Source organism: Echinops telfairi, unplaced genomic scaffold, assembly GCF_000313985.2.
Source record: "Echinops telfairi isolate 266 unplaced genomic scaffold, ASM31398v2 ScPeMD7_7424;HRSCAF=8462, whole genome shotgun sequence".
In the NCBI taxonomy this organism is placed as follows: Eukaryota; Metazoa; Chordata; class Mammalia; order Afrosoricida; family Tenrecidae; genus Echinops; species Echinops telfairi.
The window spans coordinates 28,595,038-28,611,688 of NW_022111324.1; the positions used below are offsets into that span (position 1 = coordinate 28,595,038).

A 16,651-nucleotide genomic window follows, 5' to 3' on the forward strand; every position below is an offset into this window, starting at 1 on the left:
TGTTACGTTCCCCTTGATCCTGCCCTACCAGGTCTCCCACACCCACCTCCCCACCAATTTGGATCGCTTGTTGTTCCCTTGTCCCTGTGTTTCTTCAGTTCTTTAAGTTATAATGAGACTGTTCTTGCCTTTCAGTTTTCTAACATGGAAAATTGTGCATTTCTTTACTTTGTTTCTTGAGTTACCTTTTGAAGTTTTCTGTTCAGCTCGTCTACTTCATTTCTTCATTTACTTCAGCTGCTCCACATTGAAGAGAAAGTTTTAAAGTCTCTTCTGAGATCAATGTTGTTGATCTGTTCTTTCTCACTAAAAAGACCATTTTCTTTCTTCACATGTGATGTCCTTCATGTTATTCCACCACTTGTCAAATAGTTAATGTTCATTGCATCAAATCTATACTTGAGGTGTTTTCTAAATTCAGGTGAGATATTCTCAAAATCAGATTTTGGCTCTTGTGAGCTTGTTTTAAGTTTTTCCAACTCAACTTGAACTTGAACATGAACAATTCATGAACTGTTGCACCGTTGGCTCCTGGCCCCTGTTCGGCCAATGATACTGCGTTTTGTCATCGTCTCTTTCTACAGACAGAATCAAATCGACTCCTGTGTATTTCAGCTGGCAAGGTTCATAGTCCCCACTTACCTTGTTGATAAAATGTATTTGCAATGAAGTCATTCATCTTGCAAATGCTATCATGTGATCTTCAGCTTCCTTTCTAGCACCACAGCTGTATTTTCTATATTAATTCTTTGTTTTCAACTTTTGCATTCCAACATCAGGAACCATCAATGCATCCTCATTGATAAAGAAGTTGGTATAATTCTCTAATGTCTTCATTATTGGTTTTAGTGGTTGATGCATAAATGTGAATAATAGTTGTAGTAACTTGTCATACTTATAGATGCATATATATTAACCTATCACATACAGCATTGTACTTCAAGATAGCTCACAAAATTGTTTTTTTTTTAAGTTGGTTTGTATTTGTAAAGCAACTTTTTAAATTGTGGATTAGGTAAAGGTTTTATATTTAAGATATTTACTTCTCTATTTAATAGTGTAAATGACTTATCAAACCTCATCAATCACTTTAACTTATCCTCCCTCCTGATATTTCTCTTGCAGATTACTCTCTTGCCCTTCATATGCTTTATAGCTGTCAGCTCTCCAGCTTTATCTTTTCTACTTTGTCCTCCCTGCTTGTTAATCTCCAGTCTATTCCCTTTGGTATAAAAATCTTTGTCTTTTTTTTTTTCCCCTTACAACAATGGTCTCATACAATGCTAGTCCTTTTGTGGTTGAATAATTTCATTAAGCATAATTTTCTCCAAGTGGATCCCTGCCATGAGGTACTTAGCGGTTTCAACAGTATTTCTTAGTCGTACCATTTTGTTTAGTATTCTATTGTGTGTATGTGCGAGGGGGTTACCGCGCCCCCCCCCAAAAAAACGGGAATTTTTGTGGTCACAGCTATGTATTTCAAATTTTTTTACAAAACAACCTTATCATTTTCAAAGTACTCTTAATTACACTTAATACATTTGTCAACTCTGTAATTCCATTCTTGGAATCGTTTTTTAAACTCATCTATTTGGATGGCTGACAGCACCTATCTCAGTTTTTTTCTCCACTGTTTTTTCATTGTCGTCAAATCACTGTCTTTTCATGTTCCTCTACATTTGTGGAAACAAAAAGAAGTCACACAGAGTGAGGTCAGGTGAGTAAAGTGGGTTAGGCAAGAGAAGCATGCTGTTTCCCCCCGCCAAAAAATGGTGCACTGAGATGGCAGCGTGAGCAGGTGCATTATCATGGTGGCCGAACGAGTCCTCGGTCTGCCACAAATCAGGCCTCTTTTGTTGCACACTATGACTCAATCTCTTCAGAACCTCTGAACAAAAAGCTTGAGCAATGTTCTGACTTGGTGGAACAAGCTCCAAATGCACTATCCCCCTCACATTAAAAAAAAAAAGAGTGTCATCTTGAATTTTTATTTAACTTGATAAGCTTTTGGGGGTCAAGGTGACAACGATGTGTTCCACTGACTTGATTGATGTTTGCTTTGGGGGCTTACGATTAGCATCCTCTCATCACCAGTAATGACCTTGGGGAAAAAAAGTCTGGGTTGCTTTGGAGCTGTTCTTTCAAAGCATGGCATGTTTTTTTATGGTCAGTCAGAACCTGACTCAAATTTTTCAGCGACCCTTATCATTCCCCAAATCTTCCATTGAAATTTGCTGAACTCTACTCCGAGAGTCCAGATAACTTCCCCATCTCTTCAATGGTCCGTCATCAGTCTTTAAGCACGAGAGCACGAATTTTGTTGACAGTTTCATCTATTCGTAAAGCTGACAGACATCCCGAGCGAGGTTTGTCATCAATGGACATTTCACCTTGAAAGGAGAAAACCACTGGTACTCTTGAGTTTTTCCCCTAGTGCTGTCCTTGTCAGCTGTGTTCAACATCACAACAGCTTCTGCAGCCTTTTTTCCCAAGCAGGAAACAAAATTTCACAGCTGCATACTGTCTCTTAAATTGACCATCACAAAAAACAAGGTTTGAGTGAAACTGCTTTTATGAAAAAAAGTCACTGTGACCAGTGTGTTAGTCTGGGTTGACTAGAGAAACAAATCCAGAGACACTCATATATGTGTATAAGAAAGAGCTTTATATAAACAGTAATTGTACATTAAGAAAACATCCCAGCCCAGTCCAAATCAGGTTCATAAGTCCGACATTAACCCATATGTCTGAAGCCAATCTGTAAAGCCCTCTTTAGACTCATGTAACACATGCAATGATGCCAAATGCAGGAATGTCACAGGCCAGTGGGTGGGAAGTTTTTGTGGATCGAGTGGCATTGTAAGCATCGCAGCACTGACAGGGGTCTCCACGTGGCTTCTCCAGCTCCAGAGGTCTGGTTCCATCAGCCTCTCTGCATGTGTCTTTTCCACAGGGATGTCTCACAGGGAGTGAGCCTGTCTCCTGCCTCCAGCGAGCTATTTATTTCCTTAGCAAATGAGGTCATCAAGCTGCAACTTGATTGATAGACTAAACTCCACCCCTTCATTCATAATCCTCTCAAATTGACAAAGGATTATATAATTATCACAACCAGAGAGAACCTTCCCAGGCAATATCACTGAGTGCACTAACTCACAAAAAGTTGCTAGATGCTTGCCTAGTGGCTGAAAATGCATATTATAAAATTTCCACCCAGCAGAACGTTTTTTTTTAGGGAGTAGCCCATTGTATGCCAATGTTTCTTTATCCATTCTTCTACTGATGGGCATTCAGTTTGTTTCCAACTTATTACTGTTGTGAATGGTGCTGTAATCAACATAGGTGTGCATGTATAAATCCATGCTATGGTTATTACTTCAGAAGGATTGTTGGATCATATGGAATTCACTTCAGTTTCTGAGTTTTCCTCAGACGTATACAGGAATCCAATTGGTTTTTGAATGTCAAACTTGTATTCTGCCATGTTGCCAAATTTTTCAATAGTTTAAAGCTGTTTATTTTTATAGAATCTTCATATTTTCCATGTATTAAGTCATATCATCTTGAAACCATGAGAATGTCCCTTCTTTCTGCCCATTTAGCTTCTTTGGGTGACTTTTTATTATTTAATAGCTTGGCTACAAATTCCAGCACAGTTTGACTCAGTGATGGTAAGAGGCATCTGACCGACCTGGTTCTTGCTGGCAAAAGCCATGCTTTCAGCTTTTCTTCTTTAAGTGAGATGTTGCCCATTGCTTTTGCAAATATAGCCTTTATTTTTGTTTGGAAATTTCCCTTCTTTTGTTTTTTGTTGAGTGTTTTTATCAGGAATGGGTCTTGTTTTGTTTCTGTTGTTCGGGGGGCTATTGGGGTGGGTTTGACTGATAGCAGCTCTCTGTACCACAGAGCAAAACACCCCCGGGTCCTGCCCCATCCTCACCATTGTTACATTGCGCCCTTTGTTGTCGCCATTGGGTCAACCCATTTTGTCCAAGATGTTCCTCTTCTTTTGCTGCCCCTCCACTTTACCAAGCAAGATAGCCTTTTCCAGAGACTTCTCTCTCCTGATAACATGTCCAAAGGACACAAGTTTCACCATGCTTGCCTCGGAGGAGAATTCTGGCTGTACTTCTCCCGAGACAGATTTATTGGTTCTTTTGGCAGCCCATAGGACTTGCAGTACTCTTCACCAGCACCAGAATGCAAATGTATCTATTTTTCTTCAGTCTTCCTTTTTCAGTTTCCAACTATCACATGCATATGAGGTGATTGAAAATACCGTGCCTTGGGTCAGGCTTACCTTAGTCCTTAAAGTAACCTCCTTACTTTTCAACACTTTAAAGAGATCCTATGCAACAGATTTGCCCAGTGTAATGTATCATTTGATCTCTTGAGTGACGATTCTCTGAGCATTGATTGTGGATCCAAGCCAGAAGAAATCATTTCCAACTTTAATATTTTCTCTGCTTATGATAATGCTACCTGTTGATCTAGTTATGAGGATTTTGTTTTCTTTGCATTGAGTTGTAATCTGTACTGAAGGTTGCAATCCTTGACTGTTAGTTACAATAAATGTCTCTTCTGCAATGATTGATATGATCAGGTGGTTCTTATCTTTCATTTTGTTTACTTGATGGATTAAGATGATTATTTTTCTAATGTTAAACCATCCTTACATACCTGGTATGAATTCCCTTGATTATGGTTTGATGAATGAGTAAATTACTTTCAGATATCTTCAATGTTTCACTTTTTCTGGTTCATTAAAATGAGTGGTTTTATCGATTGGCTGTCTGAATTGTATCATAGAACTGGTTGTTAAACATTTTCCAGCCTACCATTGGATAGTACTAAGTGAACTTAGAATATGATGTGATTAATTCTGGATGGGGTCAGGAAATTTGAAGAACTACACAAGAAGTGGAATGTGAATTATATCTTTAGAGCATTGCCTCTGTACATGCAGAGCAAGTGGGGGGAAGGATGCTTATCTAAACACGGCCGAGAGAGAAGAAAAGCAGGAGGTGCAGCATCCTCAAATACTTACAGAGTTTCCTGTCAATCATTCACCGACATGTGTTGATTCCAACTCATGGTGACTGCACGTGTTATCGAGGAACTGTGCACGACACTGTTTTCTTGGCTATAACACCTAAAACTGTAGATGATCAGGCCTTATATCCAAGGTGTTCAAATAGCCAACCTTTAATTTGCTAGTTGAGTGCCAACCGTTTGTACCAAATTGGAAAATGGATTAGACTTAATTCTGTGTATAAGTCCCAACGTCCCAACAAGCATGTAGTCCCTGCCCTTTGGATAACATAGGCATTCTCTCTGGGACTTAAGTCTCCCATTTAAAATCTCTTGATAATTGTATACTTCATAGAGTTTTTGTAAAATTAAACATTTCACATTATGTCTTTAGAGGAAACTTTGAAATAGAGTTCAATAAATGCCACCATTTGTGATGTGGGATTGAAGATTTGTCCACTGGAGTTCACACGTTCCCAACATTCAGAGTTCATTAGAGATCAATACAGAGGCCCAAAGGGTTGAGTGCTCCTCCTCAATGAAGTATTCACACAGAACGTAATGACTGACCTAAAGGCTCCCCGAAACAAGTAGGGACTGGTGGTTGATGGAGCCTTTGTTCTGTGAGTCAGATCTTTTGTCCAAGTTTATTCCTTGGGCTTGGACTTCGTGATTTCCAATTAACCTTTACTTGAAGAGAGAGATTAACTAGAGAAAGAAAGCTGTTATTGTTTGTTGCCCTTGAGTTGGATCTGGGTCGTGGTGACCTCACACGTGCAGAGGAGAACTAGCTCAGAGGGTTTTCATGCAGATAGCCTTTCAGATGCAGAGGCAGGCCTGTCTCCCGAGGCTGCTCTGGGTGGTTCACACCACCAGCTCTTCAGTTAGTGGTCAAGTACTCAGCCTGCTTGTGTCAACCAGGGACTGACTCCTTACAGCAGGGTGGAGGAACATTTCCTGCAAAAGGTCACCTGGATGTGTATGACATCACTTGCAGACCAACTGGTCAAATACTTAATGAACCCACTCCTCAGGGAGGGGCTGGAACTGCTTCCCCTTGCTGAGCTGTGTGATGTAGCCAGTTTTAGTGTTGCCCAGAGCTTTAGTAGATTAAGGGTCAGATATTCTCCACTCATGCCCCAGAGGGGGGAAAAATTGATATTTTAATTTTCTAAAAGGTGACTCGTGGTGATATATGCTAGTATCTGCCTCTGCTTAAAGTGGGAAAGAAAGGAGCCTGGGGGTAATATGCACAATAAACAAAATGTAATGCCTTTGTGCAATTTTGGTGTCCTTGGTGTAGTTACTGGTATTGGTACTTAGTTTTTATTCAGGGTAGGCTCCAAACATGGGAGTTAAAAGCACAGTTGGATGCCAGATGCATGGGTTCGAATCCTATTAGTTCTCTCACTAGGTATGTGTCTTTGAGCAAGTTGCTGAAATTCTTAGCGCCTCAATTTCACCATTTGAGAAATAGGAATGATAATGCTACATATCTCACCAGATTGTTATGAGTTAATGCAAGAAATATCAAGAACAGTATTTGACATCCATAATAAGTACAATATGATCATTTGTATTATTATTATAGACCTTTCTACCTGATCTTTCATACTGTATACACTTTATTTTTATGTGTCATTCACTAAACTTTGCATTGCAGTTTGAAAGGTAATCATAATTATTTATGATGGACAAATGGATTGTAAGTTTCAAATAAAATAGAGAAAATTCAGGACAGAATTTTAAATTTTGAAACCATCTTTCAAAATTTACGTAAATTCTTATAGTTTCTTTTGAAGTTTACATTTAAAATTATTATTAACTTTTGTTCCTGTTTTTTTGGAAGAGATAGAATAACAGATTCATCAAATATGCATTTACTAATGTTGTCATCCGAAGTGTTCAATCCTAAGAAATTTAGCATTCTAATTGTTTAATATTTTCCTTTATTATAAAAATATGTACCATGCTACCATCTTCTCCAATCATCACAGAAATTGTTTAGGAAAGCTGAAATCAGGGTACTTCATCTCCTGGCCTCGAAGACCAACTCATGTTCATGAGAAGAGCATTCTTGTGGGAATTTCCAGGGTGGGTTTTGTCTGTTGTAGAAAGCAGGAGTCCTTGGTAGGTGGTCCTTTTTGATCATCAAAGTTTCATAATTTGGGAAGTTTTTACTCTTTAGACCAAATTATGAAATTATATCTAAACCTCAATTACTTGCCAAGTGAGACAGATGTTTCCACAAGCAAATAATTACTTAGGGTCTAATAGCTCAAGCATTCATTTCATCTGCACATAATTATTTTCTCAGGAAACAACAACCAAGGTGGACATACACCCGTAAGTAGAATGTTGTGGTTAAAAGCACAGACTGGCTTTCGGTCCCTAGGGTGGCAGTTAATAACTGCAGGACCTTGAGCTTAGATGCCAGCCTTTTTCAAACCTAAGTTTTTCATCTATAAAATTGGAAGGATAATAATGATACCATATGCATGGATGTTGTTGTGAGTATTAAATAAAAGATTGCACCTAAAATGTTTAGCCTATTGCCTGTGTTCTAGTTAGTATTGGTAACATATAGCTTAAAGAGGATTGCAAAACACATATTTTACTTATGGTCTTTCATTCCACCAACATTTTACAAGTTATTTAAAGTCCTTGCTGCCTCTGAACTTGGCCAGGAGCATTTTAGGGGTCTGTTATTAGTTGTCTGGTAGAACCACTAGTAGAGTATCCTTTAAAACTATTTTATATTTAAGTATTTGCTTGGCCAACTTGTGGTAATGCCACTAACCAAAGACTTCACTGTCATGTCTGCATTTTATTTATTAGCTCGCTGTGGACTCAGGAGACTCAGACGTGTGTGGAACTCTTTTAATGGGTTATTTTCATTAGAGACATCATCATACTCTTTTCTTGGTGTAAATTTATTCCTAATTCTTTAATAGTTTCTATGTTTGTCGAGAATTAATGCACCCACTAACTTTTAGCTGTCGTGCCTTACTTAAAAGTTAACCAAATGTGTGAAAGAGTAAAATCATACCCCTGCATGACTGAAGTCTGTGAGGTGGTAAGATGAAGATACTGCGGTTTGGGTTATATTTTATGCAGAACCTTTGAAAGAAGGGAGAGTGGGAAGCAACCAACCAGCTGAATGAAATTCAATTCTGCCTTACAGAATACAGAGCTCTTATGAACATAAAATAATAGCTTACTAATACTTTTGTCTTATGGGCATTCTCCCATATTCTGTGTTGTAAGGCTAGCCACTTGAATGCTGCAGATGAATAATATAATTTATATTTGCATGCACCTAGTTAATGGAAATTAAAAGAGAAGCCACATTTTTAAAATACAGATTATGCATACTTTCACTGGAACTCACATTTTTGTCTGGTGCTCGAGGGAGTGAATCATTTGAAGTCACAAAGTCACAACATTTGAAGTCAGCACTGGACTTTCTCTTGTAAAACAGTCCTCCCAAGAATTTAGTAGGTTCCCCATCCTCTTCCTTCTTTTCTTTTTTTTCCCCCTTCTTTTCTATCTCATGTGCTCGAAGCCGTCTGCAAAGAGCTCATCTGTCCGGAGTTGTTTGATCTTCAACTCTTTTCTTCTAGTTAAAGGATTTTGTGTTAAAAATCCCCAAGAACCCAGGTTGAATGACAGCTCTTTGGGGACATCTTCACTTTAGGGTGATGTATTGTGTTGGATGTTTGCTATCTCAGGATGAGAAGCTTTAATAGAAAGCACTTGAAAAAGATTAAATGACACTTTTCTGTCTCTAAGGCTTTGTAATAGAAAAGCAATTATCTTTTTTCCACTGTCTGAAGCAGGGGTCCTCAAACTATGACACGTGGCCCACATGTAGCCCACATGCAGCCCACATGCAGCCCACATGCAGCCCGCGGAGGACATTTATCTGGCCCGCCGGGTGTTTTTGCCCCGTCTTGTTTCTTTTACTTCAAAATAAGATATGTGCAGTGGGCATAGGAATTTGTTCATAGATTTTTTTTAAACTATAGTCCAGCCCTCCAATGGGTCTAAGGGACAGTGAACTGGCCCCCTGTTTAAAAAGTTTGAGGAACCCTGGTCTGAAACATATCAAATTCTGAGCTTGTTATCATGTCTATATTGAGATATGGGCATAAGTCAAAAAGAACTGCTCCAGAATCATAGAAATCTTTATTAAAGTATCAAAATGTGAAGCTATTGTTTCTCAAAGTATTTGCCATCTATGTCTAAACAGTTCTGAAAGTGGAGTTTCTGTCTCCCTAACACTTCTAGATGGTATGGTGGGTAATGCGTTGGGCTGCCGACTACAAGGTTAGCAGTTCAAAACCATCAACCACTCCATGGAAGAAAGATGGATCCGTGTCCTCCCCCGGGCAGTTCTAGCCTGTCCTCCAGGCTTGCTCTGAGTCCAAATCGACCCGGTGGTAGTGAGTGAGAATCTCTTCAGGAAGAATTCTGTACTCTGAAATTTACCTTTTAAATATTCTTGGAGTCTTAGAAACTTGCGTTGTATGGTAAATGGGATAAGATCTCCCACAAAATTCTCATAGAGCATCCCATGTCACCCTCAGAGAATGAGAAGGTACATTGTCATAATGAGAAAACAATTACTTGTCCACATGTTCAGACCTTTTTCTCACCAATATAACTTTCCATTTTCTTAAAACTTCTTCCTAATAAGTCCGTTATCATCCTGGATCTTTCAAGAGCAACTATCAGGATCACCCCTTTGGAACTCTAAAACTAGTGGCCAAAACCTCCTGAGCTGATCTAATCTTAATTGAACTGGCCCAGAAGACGGTGTTAGTGCCTGCTTTTTTGATTCAATCTGTTTTTGAAGGCACCAAATGTGACGAAGACTAATGTATTACTGAAGGAACTCATCGGCAGCCAGTCACTGTCACAGAAAAACGTTGAAGCACATTTTGTTTGGAATCAACTTGCACATGTATGAAATATCATCCTATGACCAATACTTTTTTTTTAACTTAGTCTCATGTAGCTCACAAACATTCATTTCAACACCCTCAAAAGAAACCTCATACCTGCTAGCACCCACTGCTCACTCTTCTTTCCCTACGCTCTGGCGTTAACTACTGTTTCTGCCTACATAGATTTGCTAATTAGGGATATCTCCTATAAGTAAAAGCATGGATATGTAGCCATTTGTGTTCGGCATTTTGTGTTTTATTTAATATAATCTTTACTATAATGTTTTCAAGAGCTGTTTATGAGGGGTTACCCTAAAAAACCCCAGACAAAAGCTATGCTGGGCAGAGCTTTCGTAATACGCATTTTTACCACTGGTGAGCATGGGACACCTCCCTCTGAGTCAGTGCGCCCAGTGGCATTGCCTGGGAAGGATTTCTCAGGTCACAGTGAAACTTTTTGTGAAAGCAGTTTCACGCAAATATTTCTTGTGATGACCGATTGAAGAGAACCGTGTGCAACTGTGAAATCTTTTCCTGCTCAGGAAAAAGTGCTGTGGAAACTGTACACAACACAAGGGCATGAGTGGTTTTCTCATTTCCAAAAGGTGAACTGTTGATTGATGACAAGCCTCTTCTGGCTATCCATCAACTTCATGCACAGACGAAAATGTTGACTGTGGATTTGGAGTTTGATTCATGAAGTCAGACTGTTAATCAAGCCTCCTATTTAGAGGTTCTGAAAAGAGTGTAATAGTGTGAGACAAAAAGGCCTGATGTGTGGCAGACAGGGGACTGGGTTTGCCACCATGGCAATGCTCCTGCTCATGCAGCCATCTCAGTGCACCACTTTGGGAGGTCAAAAACAGCACGCCTCTCTTGCTCCATGCACCTTACTTACCTGACCTTGCTCTGTGTGGCTTCTTTTCACTTCCACAAATGAAGAGGGACATGAAAGGACAGCAATTTGAAGATGTAGAAGAGATAAAGAAAAAACAGAAAGAGATGCTGTCAGCCATCCAAACAAATGAGTTTGAAAAATGTTTCCAAGAAGAGAATCGCAGATTTCACAAATGTATTAAGTGTATTTAAGGGTATTTTGAAGGTGATAAGGTTGTTTTGTAAAAAAAAAAAAAATTAAATACAAAGCTTTGGGGAAAAAATTATGTTTTTTTGTTTAGTACCCCTTGTATGCTGTAGCATTTATCAATACTTCGTTCATCTTGATGATTGAATATGTTCCATGATATGTATTTACCTCATTTTGTGTATCCATTCTCCTGTTATTGGGCATTTAGGTTCTGTCCACTTTCAGCTAATATCAATCATATATCGCTATGACCATTCACATACACATTTTTTTGTGAACATACATTTTCATTTCTCTTTTCTATAGAGCTATCAGTGAAATTGCTGGATCATATAGTAACTCTTAAGTTTAACTATTTTGGGGTAACTTCCAGGTTCTTTTATAAAGCAGCTGCTCCATTCTTTATTCCCATCAGCAATGCCTGAGGCTTCCAGCTTCTCCATGTTCTTACCAACAATTGCTATTGCTTGACTTTTATCACATCCATTCTAGTGAGTGAGGAGACCTGGTGGTGTATTGTGGGTTATTCATAGGACTGCTAACTGCCAAATCAGCAATTCAGACCCACCAGCTGCACCATGGGAGAAAGATGAAGCTTTCTACTCCAGTAAAGATTTACAGTCTGGACGTCCCACAAGGGTAGTTCTGCTGCCCTAAGTGGCCAAACCGACTAAGTGGCAGTTAAATCCTTGTGAGTTTGAAACGGTATCTGGAGGTTTTGATGTGCATAATCACAATTCAAAGATGTTTAACACCTTTGTATGCATTATTTATCATGTTGGTCTTATTTTGTGTACTGAAATTTTTAAAATTGGGTGTATTTTCCTTGTTGAGTATGAAGAATTAGTTACATATTTTAAATATTCACTGCCATCAAATAGATTTGAATTCTTAAGACTCCTTTAGGACAAGAGTAGAATTTTCCCCATAGAGTTTCCAAGGCTGCGATCTACGGAAGCAGACGGATTCATCTTTCTCCCATTCATCTGCTGACAGCTATAAGCCAAGTGTTTGAGGCCCAGTGCCACCAGACTTCTAAACATTTTAGTTATGAATGCCTTCTAAACAAATGGGCTACTATCCAGCCGTTTCATGGGGAAGCGTGTGATCAAGAACCAGTGTGATGGAAGAAAGAAATCCAAGGTACACTGAAGGTCTTGGCAGAAACAAGACTTCAGGAGCCGACAGAAGCCAATGGAAATGTTTCAATTTGCTGATAAGCACTGGAATCACTCACTGGTCTATGCCACAGAATTTGGAAGCCCGCCACCTGGGCCTGTGTGCTAGAAGAGATCCATGTTTGTGTTCATTCCAAAGAGAGGGAAACCAACAAACTTTCGAAACAAACAATGTCATTAAGACTAAATATAACTATTAGTTAAATTTAAATTTAATAGTAGAAATATGCTGAAGGTGATTCAGCAATGATGATCTGCCAGGAGTTGACAGAAATTCACCCTGAACTCAGAGAAGGACTGAAATGAGATATATTATTGCTGACATCAGGTGGATCTTGACTAAAGCAGGAATAACTGGAAGATAGATGTTGAGATAGTTAAGGTTTATCGTGTGAACCTGGCTGATAAACATATGTGGGCTTAATGGAATGGCCGAGAGATAAATGACTCACTGAGCCTCGCCTTTCTAGTTCTCAGTTCTCTTGCTGTGTGATGGTCGGACCAGGGTGCAGCTGCTTTAGCCAGTTCCCTGTTTCAGCTGGCAAGGCTCACTTCCACAAGACATCCCTGAGGAGAAGCCACATGGACCTACCCTGATGCAGCCCTGGGTGCTGGAGCAGCCATGTGGAGACCGCTGCCAGCGCTGAGATGCTTGCATGCTCACTGATTTGGCTTTCCTCCTGCAGTTGACGTCATTGTGTGTGTTCAGTGAGACTGAGGAAGACTTTGTAGAATGGTATTGGGCATTAGGGCTAATGTTGGATTTATAGGCTTGGACAGCACTGGGTTGGGATGCTTTCTTAATCTACACTTACCCTTTATATAAAACTCTCTCTTTTACATATGTGTTTCTGTGGATTTGTTTCCCTAGTTTACCCAGACTAACCCAGATGTTACTGGGGTTTTAGTGACTATGCAGAGGGTTTTGATTGTGGGACCCCTGACAAATGATGGGTAGCATTGAGAAGAATGGAATTCCTGACCACCCCATTGTGCTCATACAGAACCTGTACAGAAGCCAAGAGAACGCCTGTGAGCAGAACAACCGTTCTGCGTGGTTTACAATCAGGAAAGATTTGTGCCAGAGTTGTTTCCTTTCAATATACTTAATCAGTCTGCATGCTGAACAGATACTCTGAGAAGCTAGACGAAGCTAGACCTCTAGAATTTTGGAGGAAAAAAATCTTTGTTATAGCCTTCAGAGAGTAATCTCGTCCTGCTGACACCTTGCTAACCTAGTGATACTAGACTGGACTTTTGCTCTATGGATAAATTTTAATAAATTTATATTGTTTTTTTCTACCGTGGTTGTGTCATTTGTTTTAATAATGTATTTGTTATCATTGAGAATATACACAGGAGAATGTCCACCAATTCAGTAGTTCAATATGCACAGTTCACTGACTTTGCTTGCATTCTTCAAGTTGTGCGATCACTTTCACCCGCTTTTCCAAGCTGTTTCTCCTCCATGAACATATTCCACAGAGTTTGAGATAATATATAATGGCAACAAAAGAGACTAAAAGAGTGATTTTCCTGAGAAAATCCTGTAAACTGTACATTCTACGTCTCATTTGTCCTCTGAAGTCTGTTTTGGGTTAACTTAGTGGCCAGCTAATTTTTGCACACATTTTCTTACATTCCTGGAACCAATAAATCTTGTAGCCTTCACAAGGGTCTTAGTTGTGTATGTTTGGACACTCTTTCAACACTCAGCGAGGCAATCTTAATAGACGTGCTGCCAAAGCAAGTACTCAGCCAAGCAATTTACAGCTCTGCTTTAGCCTGCACTTGTAGAGTCTCAAGGTCAGCCAGAGGTGAGGCTGTGTAAGATCTTCTCAGATCTCTCTGGTCCTAGGACTCGCAAACCTATGGGACTTCATTGTCTTTCTCTTAGAGCTTTCAATACTCCCTTCATGCTTTTCATTCCCTTGCTTTTCCTTCACATTTTTTTAAGTCAGTGTTTGCTCAAATCTTTTTTTCTCTGTGTTAAGCAGCTACCATGTTAAATAATTGCTCCTGATTCTGTGCTGGGGTAAAGGCTGCATGTGCATGCTGATATGATCAAGTAAAGGCCAGAGGGGATTTCTAGGGATGTGCCAGAGAAGTTAGTAACAATTCTCTGGAAATAATGCCTTTGAAGTGCTCAAAAATTATTCTATCTCCTCCCCTGGCTACTAGGATTGTTTTGCTCTTTGGTTTTATTTGTCTTTAACTGTGATTGAAGGACTACTGGAAGGAAAGAAAGAACACTCAGATGCCCCCAAATTTGCTGTTTGCTATGAGAAGGTCTAGGTGGTTTTCTTGAATGAACACTTCTAGGATTATTGTAAGATTTTGTTTAATTTCTAGAGTAAGCTCATTCTAGACAATTGTTGCCAGTGCTCTTGTTTATTTTATGGAAAAGCAGATTTTCAGCGGTCTGGAGCACTGGGTTGGGCAACAGACTGCTAACCACAAAGTCAAAGGTTTAAGCCTACCAGCCATTCTTGAATAGAAGGAGGAGACTGTTCCCATAAATATTTACAGACTCAGAAACCTTAGCTGGGGTCTCTGAGTGGGAATCAACTTGACCAAAGTAGCTTTTTTAAAAAAAGTGTAGTCAGAAGGAACCTTGTTCACACAGTAGTTAGAGATAGGGGGCACGTGGCTGCTAACCAAATGAGTCAGCTATTTGAGCCTGTCCGCTGCTTCAGGGAAGAGAGCTGGGGTGATCTTCTTCTGTAAAGATTTGCAGCCGTGGAACCCCACTCCTACTCTGTCCTGTAGGGTCTCCATAAATTGGCATCATCTAGAGAGCGCTGGTGTTAGGAGTGTAGTGAAGAGTCGCCACTCCACTCTATACTTATTTCTTATTCCCACTGTAATGCTTCGTTACTGAAACCACATTGTCAAAGCCTCCAAAGAGCACATCAGTTCAGAGGGCTTCCAGTGAGTGTTTAAAGAATAAAGTCTAAAATGTTAAAGGCCCAAACTTTGAAATATCTACCAAGTGCCATTTTTAATATACCTCCCTCAGAAATTGTACAGTGAAACGGAAAACAGTGTTATGAAGAATTTGGAAAATAAAACTGTCAACCCTGGTTTAGAAATATGTGTATGTGTATAGTTATAACTAATAGAGGATATAGATATTCTTTTCAAATGTCTATGTGATATTTTCAAAGTAGATTATGTCTCATTGCCGTTCAGTGCAACTCAGAGTATTCCTTTGTGGCAAAGTAGTACAGCCCCTTCGGGTTTTCGTGGCTATAACTTTTGTAGGTGCAGGCAGTCAGAAGAAGAAGACAATCAGTCTTTTCCGTCTTGTCAGTGCTGCTGGGCTGATGTCAACCACCAAGTCTCCATCAGCAGACAAGCACATGCTTATCACCCAATCGGGGCTACTTCTGTGAGGCCACTAAAAACTCCATAGGCTTTATTGAACCACAACCCAATACAACTCTAATAAAATTAATATGAATAGAATAATAAAGGTGTAAAGTCACTCATATGGGGAAAACTACATAACAAAGCAAAACAAAGACAGACTTAGGGGATAAAAATCAGGTCAGTTAATAACATATCAGACAGGTCACCCAAACAGTGTGATACTGAAAGAAAATCTTAAGGCACTGCTTAATGTACTTAAAAAAATGACATGTTCTAAGAAAATAACTCAGAATACAGGGAAGAAAATGAATTTTTTAAAACTCCAGAGTAAAGAGTTAATAAAAACAACAGCACAAAAATGCAAAAGAAAACATTTATCAACAACAACAACAACGACAAACTACTACCTTAGATCTCCTTTTTTGACAAGTTCAGGAAAAAGTGTAGCTTCAGAGGCAGATGTCCCCTAAATCAGATCTCTGTTGTACCAACTCAGAAATTTTAATAAAATTATAGTTGTTAAATGATTTTTACTGCCATGCTGATCCGCTTTTCTAAGGGTTTTCTTGTGTATGCACAGGGAAATGAAAAGTGCAGAAAGCAGAAAGAGCTTGTTTATCCTGATCTCAATTTTACTTAATTCCCAAAACCAAGCCAAACTCACTACCGCTGTGCTGATTTCAGTCATAGAGGCCCTATCGGGCTGGAAATGCCCCTTGGGGTTTCCGAGGCTATGTGTTTCTCTTTATTACCCTATCTTCCTCCCTTGGAGTGGCTGGTGGGTTTGAATGGCCCACCTGCGTTCAGCAGCCCAATTTTTCTACTGAATCAAAAGCAAAAACTCACTGCCATAGGGTCGGTTCCTGCTCACGGTGGTGCACGGCACAGGGGAGAACTGCCCTGTGGGCTCCCAAGATTGTAACCCTGAACGAGAGAAGAAAGCCCTGACTTTCTCCTTCAGAGAGTCTGATGGTTTTCAACTGCTCACTGTGCAATTGACAGGCCACTGGGTAATCACTACGTCACTAGACCTC

General features: G+C 39.6%; 1 protein-coding gene across 1 annotated transcript in view; it reads left to right on the forward strand.

The window, feature by feature from the left end:
• HMCN1 (hemicentin 1) overlaps window positions 1-16,651 on the forward strand; it is a 562,350-nt gene that overhangs the window by 353,909 nt on the left and 191,790 nt on the right. The gene's annotated exons all lie outside the window — the stretch shown is intronic.